This window comes from Chiloscyllium plagiosum, chromosome 9 (genome assembly GCF_004010195.1).
Source record: "Chiloscyllium plagiosum isolate BGI_BamShark_2017 chromosome 9, ASM401019v2, whole genome shotgun sequence".
Lineage (NCBI taxonomy): Eukaryota > Metazoa > Chordata > Chondrichthyes > Orectolobiformes > Hemiscylliidae > Chiloscyllium > Chiloscyllium plagiosum.
The window spans coordinates 104,048,919-104,062,917 of record NC_057718.1 but is presented as its reverse complement, the minus strand read 5'-3'; the positions used below and the strand labels follow the sequence as shown (position 1 = coordinate 104,062,917).

At 42.0% G+C, this 13,999-nt stretch overlaps 1 long non-coding RNA gene across 1 annotated transcript in view; it reads right to left on the bottom strand.

The window, feature by feature from the left end:
- The window catches only part of LOC122553253, a 45,423-nt gene extending 31,862 nt beyond the window's left edge, over nucleotides 1-13,561 (bottom strand). Inside the window, exons 1-2 of the long non-coding RNA XR_006312666.1 lie at nucleotides 13,424-13,561; nucleotides 13,242-13,318 (exon numbers count right to left, since the gene is read on the bottom strand). This is a non-coding gene — a long non-coding RNA (uncharacterized LOC122553253). The remainder of the gene's footprint in view (nucleotides 1-13,241; nucleotides 13,319-13,423) is intronic.
- Between the last annotated feature and the right edge of the window lie 438 nt (nucleotides 13,562-13,999).

The window sequence follows — 13,999 nt, the reverse complement described above, 5'->3', positions numbered from 1 at the left end:
CGCCAGGGACCCGGGTTCGATTCCAGCCTCGGGCGACTGACTTTGTGGTTTATGCACATTCTCCCCGTGTTTGTGTAGGTTTGCTCCAGTTTGCTCCCTCGGTTCAAAGATATCCAGGTTAGATGAATTGGCCATGCTAAATTGCCCATAGTGTTCAGGGATGTGTAGGTTAAGAGCATTAGTCAGGGTATATATAGAGTAATAGGGTAGGTGAATGGGTCCGGGTGGGTTACTCTTTGGAGGGTCGGTGTGGACTTGTTGGGCCAAATGGCCCATTTCCAAGCTGTAGGGATTCCATGATTGCTGGCAAGACGGTTACTTACTGTCCTCGGGGAAGTAGTGGTGAGCTAAATTGATGAATCACTGTCCTCTGTGTAATGGTGGGACTCCCTCAGTTGTGTTAGGAAGAGTGGCTGACCAAGGTGTGCCTTTGTACCATCCATTGCATCCTGGATGATGTGCCTAGCTTTATTCTTAATGGACATGTTTGTGCAGTTTGATGCTCATAACTGACTTGTTCGAACATTTCACTGGATAGTTAAGAATTAACCACATTGCATGGGACCAGACGTGTTAAGGACAGCAGATGAAGGACATTAATGAACCCAGTGGGTTTTGACCTCAGTGGGATAATTTAGTAGACACCCTTCCTGATGCCAAACCTATTTCAATAAGTTTCACTTCCCCAGCAGCTGCAGTGAGATTGGAGCTGACAGGGTTGAAGCTGTGCGATGACTAACTCAGTAAGATCATCATCAGACCACCACTCAATTTGATAGAGCTTACCCCGAAGATGGAACAGGAGCCCAAAAATCAGCAAGAAGGCGAAGGAGGAAGAAACGTTTGGAAAAAGGACTTCAACGTTAAAACAGCTAACCCTTTGGTTTGTTTACCAGACTGTGGAATCATAGTGTGCACAGGGATCTGGGTGTTGTGTACATGAGACAGAAAGGGTTAGTGTGCAGGTCCAGTCAGTGGTCAGAAAGGCTGGCCTTTATTATGAGGGGAACTAAGCAGTAAGGATTCAACTGTTCAACAGATGGAAAGGAAGATGTTCTGCTACAGTTATACAGGGCATTGGTGGGACCACATCTCGAATACAGTGTGCAGTAGTAGTCCCCTTATACCAGGAAGGACATAAAATATGTTGGGGATGAATCAGAGGAGGTTATCTGGATTGATGCCAGGGATGAGTGGGTTGTCTTGTGACCAAAGGTGGACAGACTGAGCTTGTTTTCCCCTTTGATTTCAACAGAGCAAACAATGACCTGATTGAAGTGTGTAAGTTCCTGAATGGTCTTGAAGAAGTGGATGTAGAAATGATGAGTCCAGGATGAGGAGGCACTGTTTTTAAAATTATGGGTCACCCTTTTAGGTATTTTCTGTCAGAGGTCTGTGGGGCTCTCTGTCTCAGAAGGTTGTGGGGGGGGGGGGGCACAGTTATTGAATGTTTTTGCAGATGGAGGTAGATGGATTTTTGTCAGGTGGGGAAATTGAAGGAGGGAGATAGAAATGCGGAATTTAGAACAAACAGATCAGCTGCTATCTTATTGAATGGGGGAGCAGGCCTGGAAGGCTGAATGGCCTACTCAGGCTCCTGTTTCATATGTTCACATGCTTGTTTCTATATTGCCATAGAGTCATAGAGATGTACAGCGCGGAAACAGACCCTTTGGTCCAACTCATCCATGCCGACCAGATATCCTAACCCAATCTAGTCCTGTTTGCCAGCACTTGGCCCTTATCCCTCTAAACCTTTCCTATTCATATACCCATCCAGATGCCTTTTATTGCCTAATTGCAATGCTGTAATTGTACCAGCCTCCACCACATCCTCTGGCAGCTCATTCCATTCATGCATCATCTTCTGTATGAAAAAGTTGCCCCTTTTAAATCTTCCTCCTCTCACCTTAAACCTTTGCCCTCTAGTTTAGAACTCCCCCATGCTAGGGCAAAGACCTTGTATATTTATCCTATCCATGCCCCTCATGATTTTATAAACCTCTATAAGATCACCCCTCAGCCTCCGACGCTCCAGGGAAAACAGCCCCAGCCTGTTCAGCCTCTCCCTGTAGCTCAGACCCTCCAACCCTGGCAACATCCTTGTGAATCTTTTCTGATGTTGTGATATTGATTGATCGATGAATATTTGCAGTCTACAATAAAAATGCAAACTATTATATAATCTGTAGAATTTATCAATGATTGATCCATGGCCTATACTAAGAGTTTCATTCAGATTGTGATTATAAAGGATAGGTTTCTTGTTGAAAATAACTCAGTTTGTATGCCTAATTTAAAACTAGTAATGCAACTCTGAATGTGCTCGTTCACATACTGCACAAATTCCAGAGTCCACCTTTCTGAAGGACAGAATTGAGATCTGACTTCACCCCATCTCCTGCAACTTAAAACCCATAGCTACACAATTCTTCACAATTTCGACAGACTAATGTGTGCAGCAGCGAGGTAGAAAACACAGCAGCTAATTTTTACACGGCCATCTCATAACCTCCCGTTTGATAATGATGAGATGGTTTTGTTTTAAATAGACTCATAGAGATGTACAGCACAGAAAGACTCTTCAGTCCAACTTATCCATGCCTACCAGATATCCCAACCTAATCTAGTCCCACCTGCCAGCACCCGGCCCATATCCCTCCAAACATGATAGGCAACGTGTGAGGGAGATTGTTTCTTATCAACTTAATAGAGTTCTTTGAGCAAGTGACCAAGTTGATAGATGAAGGAAGGGCTGTATATGTCATCGACATGGACTTTAGTAAGGCGTTTGCTAAGGTTTCCCATGGTAAACTATGGAGGAAAGTGAAGTCACATGGTGTGCAGGGTATCTGTGCAGCATCACCTCTGATAGTCAAGTTTACTAACTTGAGAAGTAACCAAGTGTTTAAATTTTTTTTTAGTTTCAGTACCAGAAACACAAGTCTGTAAGGCCACTTGTCACATTTGGCCTGTGACAGCGTTGTGTTCAGTCAGGTTTCATCTCATGTGATCATTATTGGATGCCCCTTTGCAGTGTAGCTTCCAACGTTTGGAATTGTGGGAGGTGATCTGATTGAAATGTAGAAAGGCCAGAGAGGTTTGGGCAGGGTCACTGCTCAAAGACTGTTTCCTCCCAGCTGCAGAGTCAAGAAGGCAAGGTCTCAGTCTCACGATAGGACAGGCCATTTAGAACTGAGATGACTCGAGGAGAAATTTCTTCACTGAGAATTTGAACCTTTGGAATTCTCAGTTGTCAAGTGTGTTCAAGAGTGAAATTGATAGATATTTGGTATAAATGAATCAACAGATATGGCAGCTTAGATATGAGGAGTCCATTTGGCACTGTGGTGGTGTCCCTAACTGAGAACCAGGTTGAAATCCTATCCGTCCCAAAGAGTATGTAATAACATCCTGATTGTAATAATAATGATAATAATAATGATAATAACAGGCTGATTATGAAAGTATCTCCAAGGCCTGACATCATTCTGATTTGGCTCTGTCCCTACCTCTCCCTCACCTCCATTTTAATTTAGCTTCCTTCATCTTTAATTCCTTAATCTTTCCCTTTGTAATTGTTACACTGCTCTAGGGGGCACTCGCTGTAACTCATTCATTATTTAATTGGTAACATGGGTAATTTGGTGTGAGTTTAACAAAGAAAAGGCATGGCTTTTGGTGGTAGGGCCTGGCTGTTCACTGTCCCTGGTGGGCAGTACTTGTTCATTGTTATTTATTTAGTTGTTCTAATCAGCTAATTTGGTGGTGTGTCTATAAAAATATTCAGAGTTTTGTTTGGTTAATTGATTATTTGAATGATTTGGTGGTGTGTAATTTGCTCCTCATTGAGGGGAGAGAACAGACTGAAGTTTGTATTGAATTACAAAATGGTCACAACAAAGTTGTGGAAGACAGACTGGGCCCTGCTTGCTAAATGGATGACTAGCAGCATAACATCATAGACCCTCATCTCCTTTGGAGATCTTTTCTTCACAGATTCCAACCTCATGATCCCACAGTCTCGCACAGCCTGTTTCTACCTCCTTCCCAAAATCCACAACCAGGCCTAGTCCTGATTTACCCATCGTTACAATCTGTTCCTGACCTTCTGAATTCTCAAAAGGATAAAAATTGGAAAGGGAGAAATCAGAATGGATTTGAGGAAAGGACAGAATAAATGAGACTAACGTGAGGAAAGTTTCGGAAGTGTCCAATGTGGTCTTGTATACTGTACAGTGTAACACTTATTTGGCAGTACACAGAACTGATCAGCAGTGTTGGATTCTCACTTTCGGAATAAGAACAGAAGTCCCAGAGAATGTTCTTCCCAATCTCAGTCACCAGTATGTAAACAATCTCAAAATATTTTGATGTGGATCTCATACGCAGCCTCAGTTTTAGAAGTGAATTATTTAAATGGATCTATCACTGGAGCTTTTTCTGGTGAAAAGAATTGGGATGTTGTAGGTTCACAGCAGCTGAGTGCTCATCACTTGGTTACTCGGGTATTTAATCAGTTTCGCCAGTTATTACAAAATACAACACACATGAGAAACAGTTACACTGAAGTTGCAGGATTGTAAATGTACAAAAGCTATATATTCTAAATAACATTTAAGGGGCATCACTAGCCCAGTTGGACATTGGTTAGCTCAGTTGGTCTGATGGATGCAGAGTGGCACTAACAGCGAGTATTCAATTCCTTTACGGACTGAAGAAGGACTCTCCTTATCGACCTCTCCTCTCACCTGAGGTGTCAGGTTAAACCCTCCTCAGTCATCTGTCTCTGATAATCCAGGACTGAGGTTGTGCTTGGCTTTGGCAATGTCCAATCCTGAGTCAGGAGATTGAGACATTGAGGTTCATCTGGAGGTTGAGCCATGGGAAATGCAAGTGAAGTTGGCTCAGGTTCACCAGGATGCTGCCTGGTATGGACAGTGCTAGCTATGAGGGGAGGTTGAGTAGATTAGGTTTATTTTCATTAGAAAGAAGGAGGTTGTGGGGGGACCTGACTGAGGCTTACAAAATCATGAGAGGTATAGACAAGATGGATAGCAAGAAACTTTTTCTCAGAGTGGGGAACTCAATTAGTAGGAGTCACAAGTTCAAGGTGAGAGGGAAAAAGTTTAAGGGAGATATTCGTGGAAAGTTTTTCACGCAGAGGGTGATGGGTGCCTGGAACGCGTTGCCAGCGGAGGTGGTAGAGGTGGGCATGATAGTGTCATTTAAGATGTATCCAGACAAATACATGAATGGACAGGGAGCAGAGGGATACAGAGCCTTAGAAAATAGGCGACAGGTTTAGATAGAGGATCTGGATCAGCACAGGCTTGGAGGGCCAAAGGGCCTGTTCCTGTGCTATAATTTTCTTTGTTATTTTCTTTGTATTATCGCTGTAGCTGAATGGCTAATGACTTAAACAGGATTGAAGTTAAGTCTTTGTATAGTATATCATCATTCAACAGAATAACAGAGCAGGTGCTACCCAAGCTTTGTTTCAACCAACCCCTCTTTATGAGTGTATTGTCAAGATGGTGTGAAGAGATTTAGAGGAATTTGGACAAACTGATTGGATGAATAAAAAAAAGTACAAGTGAATAACGAGGATAAATGTGAGGTTATTTGTTTTACTAGGGGTTTGGGGTGGGAGGAGAAACAAAGATGCAGAGTATTTCTGAAAGGATGAGAGATTGGGAAATGACAACGTCCAAAGACCCCTGGGTGTCCTTGTTCATGAGCTGACATGTAGGTACCGCAAATACGGAAATAAATGGGACATGGGCCTTATCACAAAGGGATGCGAATACAGGAATAAGGATATTTTGCTGCAATTGCACAGGCCCTTGGTGAGGGCGTGTCTGGATGATTGTGTGCATTTGTGATCCCTTATCCAAAGGAAGGGTAGACTTGCTGTAGGCAGAGTGGCAATGGATGTCCACCAGACTGATTCCTGGGATGGCAGGAGTGTCCTGTGAGGAGAGATTGAGAAGAGGTAGCCTGTACTTGCTGGATTTAGAGGAATGAGATGTGATTTTATTGGAATATGCAAAATTCCTAAAGGGCTGGAGATTATGGATGCAGGAAGGACATCTCTCATTGCTGGGCTGCAGGCCAGAATCAGGGCACCCAGACTTCGAATAAAGAGCAGGGCCAGTAAGGATTGGGAAGACAAAGAAGTTCTTCACTCACAGAATGTGAATCTCTGGAATTCTCTCCCCCAGGGAGGCTGTGGAAGAAGTTTCGTCACTGAGATAGGGAATGACAGAATCAAGGCAGAAATCAATTGATCTCCGCATGCCAATGACATCAACGGATATGGAAATAGTGTGGAAAATGGCATTGAGGTAGATGAGCAGCTATGAGCTAGAATGACATAACAGTTTTGAGGGGCTGAATGGCCCATTCTTGCTCCTAATTCTTATGAAATTTGAAAATATTCATTTACATTGTGAGAGGTTGCAGAGCTCTGAGATGTAGAGAGATCTGAGTGTCCTAGTGCTTGAAAAGGTTAGTAAACGGGAATAGCAAGTAATTAGGAAAGCTGGTAGAATGTAATTGTTTATCAGAATGGGAATTGAATGACAAGATTAAGGGGGTTCTGCTTCAATTATACTCCTAAGACAATCCGTTCATTCTCAGTAAACATTCTCTGAACCACTTCCAATGCATCAACATTCTTCTGTAGGTGAATTATACAGGCATTGGTGATCATCCATCCTGAGTACTGCATAGAGTACTGGTCACCATACCGACAGAAGAGCAAGGTGGATAAAGAACAGGTTGAGCAACAGGAGACAGAGAGTAATAGTTGAAGGGAGTTTCTCGAAATGGAGAAAGGTGACCAGATGGGTTTTCTTTAAGATAATTGATAAATCTATCTTTCAACTCCAGATTTTATGAATTGAATTTAAAACTCACCCCCTGCTGTGGTGGGATTTGAACCAAGAGCATTTGTCTGAGCATCTGGATATTCATCCAGTGACATCATCATTAATCCTGTTTCCACAGGGAGATAGAATGGATTTCCTCTGGTGGGGGAATCCAAACTTATACATCAGAACCTAAACACCACATCAGAGAGAATCTGCTCAGGGATTACCCATTCTTGAAAAGAGCAGTGAAAATCAAGAATTCTCTCTCTCAAAATGCTGTCCAGACTGGGGAGTGGGCAGGAATGTCAATCAAAAATCTCAAAATCACACTGATGGGTGAGGGCTAGGCACTGCTTCCAGGCACACGACTAATGAGGAATAATCTGCAAATGTCCTTCATCTCTAAAATGGTTAATAATTCCTACATTAGGAAAGCATCCCATGTGGAACTGTTTCAGTTATGTTAGAGCTAATGCTGCAAACGTTTCTGTCACTGTCATTGAAAAGTTGCTATTCTGATGTTACAGCAAACATTTCACTCAGTGCTCCCCATTGCTTCTTCCATAAATCTTATTTTTGCTGATAGTCTGAGCACTTCACATTAAAGAGAGCACCAGTGGCTCACACGACAGGAGACTAGGAACTTCCATTCAGGATATTGGGAACTCAATGGGGCCATCTGGGACTGGCATCTGTGAGGTGATTTCACATTATCATAGACTCTGCGATGCAACACTTGGTAACATCACCACAAAGGGTTCACATTGTGAATAAAACTGGACCTGGTATGGCTAAGTTTAATGTTTCATTCAGACTTGACATTGTCCCTTTGAATCACAAAGGAGTCATGGAGTGGATCCTCAGTGAAGAATTCAGTTCTGGTCTAAACCTTAGAATAAACTGACTGAAATAAAGTTTTAGAAGTGAAATGACAACTGAGCGTTTACTGTGAATATTACTTTATCTGCTCTCTGAAGGACAACATGTACACATTTTTGGATTTTTAACAAGTGTACTCTTGGCAGACAATTTGCTAAAGTTGGAGAAAACATTTATCACTACACCTAAATGTCTTTACTAGAAAATCCTTCTGAAATTTTAAAGACTGCTATCAGGTCACACCCTCAGCCTCCTCTCTTCTGAAGAAAAAATTCCCAGTTGTTCAGCCTTCCCTGATTAAGTCCATCTTCTCAGTTCTGATATGGTCCTTGTGAAAATTTTATGGCAACTTCCTCAGATCCTCTCTATGTTTCCGATAAGATAGAGCCCAAAACTGTTTATAACAATCTAAATGCAGTCTAATCACTGCTCGATGCTAGACAGGTAATATTTTACTGCATCCCAATTCTTGAAATTAACCCAAGTATTCAGTTTGCTTTTTTTTTTGAAAGACAGCTCATTAACAGCAATAACCAAATGTTGCATTTGGGGCACTTTGAATAAAACAAAGTCACTCAAAGCTTTTCACAAGAGTGTTGTGATTCCGAACTCTGACCCCAAGCCATTTTCGGACACACTAGGGCAGATGACCAACAGCTGGGTCAGTGAGGTATGTTTTAAGATGCTCCTGAAAATTTGAGAGTCAGGCGGAGAGACTAGTGGTGGAAGTGAGTTCCACAGCGTTGTGATGTAGTGTAGCGCTGAGGGGCTTTTACCCCAGATATTACTGGGGCAACAGTAAACCAGATGGGTTTTCTTTAAGATAATTGATGAAACTATCTTTCAACTCCAGATTTTATGAATTGAATTTAAAACTGACCCCCTGCTGTGGTGGGACTTGAACAGAGAGCATTTGTCTGGGCGTCTGGATAATCATTTAGTGACACTATCATTAATCCTGTTTCCACAGGGAGATAGAGAGAATGGATTTCCTCTGGTGGAGGGATCCAAATTTAGACATCAGAACCTAAACATAACATCAGAGAGAATCTGCTCAGGGATTACCTACTCTTTGGGATAAGAATTGAAAGCAGGGATGAGAAATTTAAAACCTGAGGAGTCACTTGATGGGAATGGGTGGGAATGGCTACACAGGAGAGTGTAACATATGGGCAGCAGAATGTTGGAAACCCTTACGTTTAAACACCATTCTGAGATTTTCACGCTATTAACAATGAGCTGAAATCGGAAAAGAAATCCTGTCCACAACATAGACATGAGCCAACCCCAGAAACATCAAACTGGCTTGAGGTATTCTCAACTCAGACACTATCCGATACACAACTGCCAGAATTCTGCTGGAGTGAGAGTGAGAGGAAATTAGCTTGTATTATCCAAACCGTGATAGTCTAGTACTCGAGCTCCAGGACTTTCTCCCTTTAGGTTAACTCTTTCTCTGCTGTTATTTTCCTCTCCAGTTCAGAGAGAAATGAAAGCAGTTCAGCTGGCTCACAGTACATTACACACTATACAAGCACTGCAGAAAAAAGATCAAATACAAATATTTCATTCACTGCTGTGCAAACACAGCTTGTACATGTTGAGGCCTAGTTAAAACAACAATCTACCCCCTGACCAGACCCAAACAAATCAACACAATTCCTTCTCGTAAGATGCAACACAGGACAGTAGCAAAATATTCCCACTTGTTAGATAATTCATGAAAGGTTGTAATGATGAACTTTGTGTAATCGACTATCTGTAATGGAGGCATGGCATAATGGTTTATAATTTTGACATTGTTTGAACCGATATTATCTTTCTTTTCAGGTTCCTTCCTTCACGTTCCTGTTACCTGCTGAATTTGTCGATTTTAGCTTGCTACATTTCCACAGCTTGCCGACGTGTTTTTTAGCCTGATTATTTGAATAGGTATCATACTTTTTCTTTAAATATACTTCTAAAAACATTCTGATCTTAGCTGTACTGCAGTTCAGTTTTCAGGCTGAGAATTTGTTTTTGAAGAAAGTACTATATTGCTGGAACAGGAGACGTGTATTCTAAATTTTTCATTCTGTGTTCATCAGGACAAAATGGCAAGAATTGCAAATTTCAAAGAGAACAAATTATACAGCTAGAGAAGGAGGTGCTGATTGGTTGGTAAGTAGAGATGTTGCCATGGCATACCATTAGAATACCATGGTATTTTAGCTCTGGTCTTGATGAATATCACTAATCCAAAGATCCCATGAACACCCCTCATCTAAAGACTCCCTGAACAGCTCTGGTCAGTAGACTCCTTGATAGTTTACAACTGATTTATCAAGTTTACTAATTCCCCAAAGTTCTTAAATTGTGGGTGGGTTTTTTTCTGCTACTTGTTTCCAAAGGAGCAGCATTATATCCTAAATTTTCAGCAGAAGTGACTGGTGAATCAAACATGCAATTGGATTAATTTAAAATGATTGGGGAAAAAAAACAGAAATTATTTCTGTCTTTCTGCAGCAAAACCAGATGCTGGGGCGGGGGAGGGTGTGTGGTTGAACTGTGTATCCAACCTCAGTCCAGTTCAGAGAGTTATATAAAAGCAAAATACTGCGGGTGCTGGAAATCTGAAACAAAAATAGAAAGTGCTGGAGAAACCCAGCAGGTCTGACAGCATCTGTGGAGAGAGAAACAGAGTTAACGTTTCAAGTCTGCTATGAATTTTCAGAACAGGAGAGAGTAGTTTTTTGAATCCCTGTTAGGTTTCCAATGGGGAAATCCATGGGGGATACGTTCACTATGGAATATATTGTCAATCCTGATGATCTTGCGCACAGAAGCTATGGGTGGCATTGAGGTGGATGTTAGGGGGTGGGAGTTTTAAGGGTAGTAAAAGCCTAATACACCCAAATTGCTGGTGGTTTTGATCTATCAAGAATGTTACCAGCTCTTGTTTTTTGGTGCTGATTTTCCATGGTTGAGTCTGAGCTCTAAACTCTCAGCACTTGTTCCTGTTTATAATTCTACTCGCTGTTTAGAATGTGTTGTGAGGACTGGCAAGTGGATATTTATTGTGAGGCTGGAGGTTCAATGATCTGTTACAGGGCCCCATGCCAACATTCAACAGAAACAGAACAAACAGTGACTGGGGCCTTTAATAACAGGCAATAAAGTCTGGCATCATTAGAGGAACATAAAAACCCATGGCCAGATCTAGGTTTCTTTATGAAGCTTAACTCGGAGCGAAATTGCTGAACCCTGTTTGACCTGCACTTAAACAGTGAAATCCACGTGAATTTTAACAGTACGGCTGAGATATTAACATGGATAGGCTGGGGAGATCGACTTAAAGATCTCTTAGTGGCTACTGTGGCTGTGATGCTAGACTGAATAATCCAGAACCTAAACAAACGCTCATGAGTAACTGGCTCAAATCTCGGCTGCTCAAATTTAGATTAGGTTGATTTAATAAATGTGGAATGAAATAAAAGATAAGCTAGAGTCACCACAATCTTTGTTGTAATAACCCATCAGGGTCACTAATGTCCTTCAGGGAAGGAAATCTGCCATCCTCACCCTATCTGGCTTGTGACTCCAGACCCACAGCGATATAGTTGTCTCTCAGCTGGCACTAAACTGGCCGAGCCAGTCATGTTTTTGTCGTCACGAAAGTCTTTCAGCATCACCCTTTGAAGGGGAAATAGGGTGGGGTGGACAATGAATTCCACCCCTGGGACAGCATTGCATATATCTCATGCACAAGCAATATATTTTTTACAAAAATACTAAAACACTAATCCCTCAATAAATATTGCAAAATCGGACTATCTGGTCATTATTTGTTTCTGGGATCTTGCTGTGCACAAACTACCTGGTGAGTTTTTTACTTTCCAACAGTGACTACACTTAGCTGTAAAATGTTGAGTGATGTTGGACTTGCTATTCATCAGCAAATTGCTCAAGGCAACGTCTTTGCTGCCCATCGAAGGAGAATCAGAGGCTGAGGGGTGACCTTATAGTTGTTCATAAAATCATGAGGGCATGGATAGGATAAACAGACAAAGTCTTTTCCCTAGGGTGGGGGAGCTCAGAACAAGAGGGCATAGGTTTAGGGTGAGAGGGGAAACATATGAAAGAGACCTAAGGAACAACGTTTTTACACAGAGGGTGGTACGTGTGTGGAATGAGCTGTCGGAGGAAGTGGTGGAGGCTGGTACAATTGTAACATTTAAGAGGCATTTGGATGGGTATATGTACAGGAAGGGTTGGAGGGATATGGGCTGGGTGCTGGCAGGTGGACTAGAATGGGTTGGGATATCTGGTCAGCATGGACGGGTTGGACCGCAGGGTCTGTTTCCATGCTGTACATTTCTATGACTCTATGTCCCCTTTTTGCCACCCCAAACACCACCGACCACATCCAAACCCTGCTGACTTGACTGGAGGCAGTTCTGCACATGCTGAGGGAATGAAAACCATCAGGGCCACAGAGAATAGACAGGAATGTGTTTCAAATGTGGAAGAGAAAAAGGGGGAGAGATATGGGGAGTGTGTTTGGAATGTGAAAGGGAGGGAGGGAGAGATAGAGTCATAGAGATGTACAGCATGGAAACAAACCCTTTGGTCCAACCCGTCCATGCCGACCAGATATCCCAACTCAATCTAGTCCCACCTGCCAGCACCTGGCCCATATCCCTCCAAACCCTTCCTATTCATATACCCATCCAAATGCCTCTTAAATGTCGCAATTGTACCAGCCTCCACGTAATAAAGCGCCCCTGATTTAAGAAGCCAACAGATTCATTGACTTTCATAATTAACTGAAGCATTTTTTCTTAAAGCATGAGAAATTCCTCATGGAACTGGATTCTGAGACTTAAATGTGCACAAAGCCAATTTAATTTGTCATGCCCCACTGGATTAGTGCACTTGAAATAATGCCTAGTTTTTCCTGGAGTCATCACAAAGTTAAAAAAAATTGTCAAAAGTATGCAGAGTCTCAAGTTATCTGTCCAAAATAACAGAAAACAGACCAATTTTTCTATGCTTAACTAGAATGACAACATTAAAAATACCATCTGCCACTTCTCAGCTCATTGGCCCATCTGGTCAAGATCCTATTGTAATCTGAGGTAACCCTCTTCACTGTCCACTACACCTCCAATTTTAGTGTCAACTGCAAACTTACTAACTGTACCTCTTATGCTCGCATCCAAATCATTTATGTAAATGACAAAAAGATGAGGGGAGTGTGTTTGGAATGTGAAAGGGAGGGAGGGAGAGATGAGGGGAGTGTATTTGGAATGTGAATGGGAGGTGTTGCAATTTTTCAAAAGATCAAGCTAATTGAATTGTTGAGAGTGTTGAGGAGTGGCCAGTATGGGTTGTGTAAGCCTATTTTGAGGGGGTTGGAATAACAGCTCACTCATTGCTACTTGCGATGTTAATGAAGCTATGCCCAGGTTCTGGCAGTGATGCTAGGGCACTGCATGTTTTCATTACCTCTGTACACTCCAGCTTCATCCTGTCCTTGGAGATACCAGTGTGGCTTCTCAGGGACTGTTGGGTCTTCCCTCTTCCTGTGGAGAGAATGAAAATCACAGGAAGGTCTTTCTGTGTGATGTAGTAGTCTGAAACTCTTACCTTGAAAAAGTCCCCCTCTCCTACAACTTGAACTCTCTCACCTTGTTTTCCATCCTCTCAGCTCTTCCTCTTCATACTTCAGAGACCCCTGATGATCAAAAATGTAACATTGAGGCTCAACTGTCCCCTAGATGAAACTACATTAATCTGCAACCATTCAGACAGTGCGGACAAATGGAGCTCCCTGCTGTGGGCAGCACACTGTGTTATCTCAGTTTGTTAGATAGCCTCTTGATCTGCAAATACACTCAGAACGTCTGAGTCATAGCCTTAATTTAAATTGATAAATTTAAATGATAAATGATAAACTTCAGGAGAAATTGCAAGGTTGGAATCTAATTTTGGGATTCAGATGCTGTTATAAACTGCTCAAGCTTTTCTCTTGTTATTTTGGTACACTTTGTACTCTGAGATTAGATTGCAGCTTTGTACTTCACTCTCTAATGTCAATTATTCCATCTTTAATGCTATTTACGGCCAATTCAACTGCTCACATGTGGTGTCCAATGTAGAATCTGGATTTCAGAAGCAACCTACTCATTACTGACATTACCTATTACTGAGGGATTGATTGAGGAGCAGGCAACAGAAAATAGGGATAATGGACTGGGACTCAA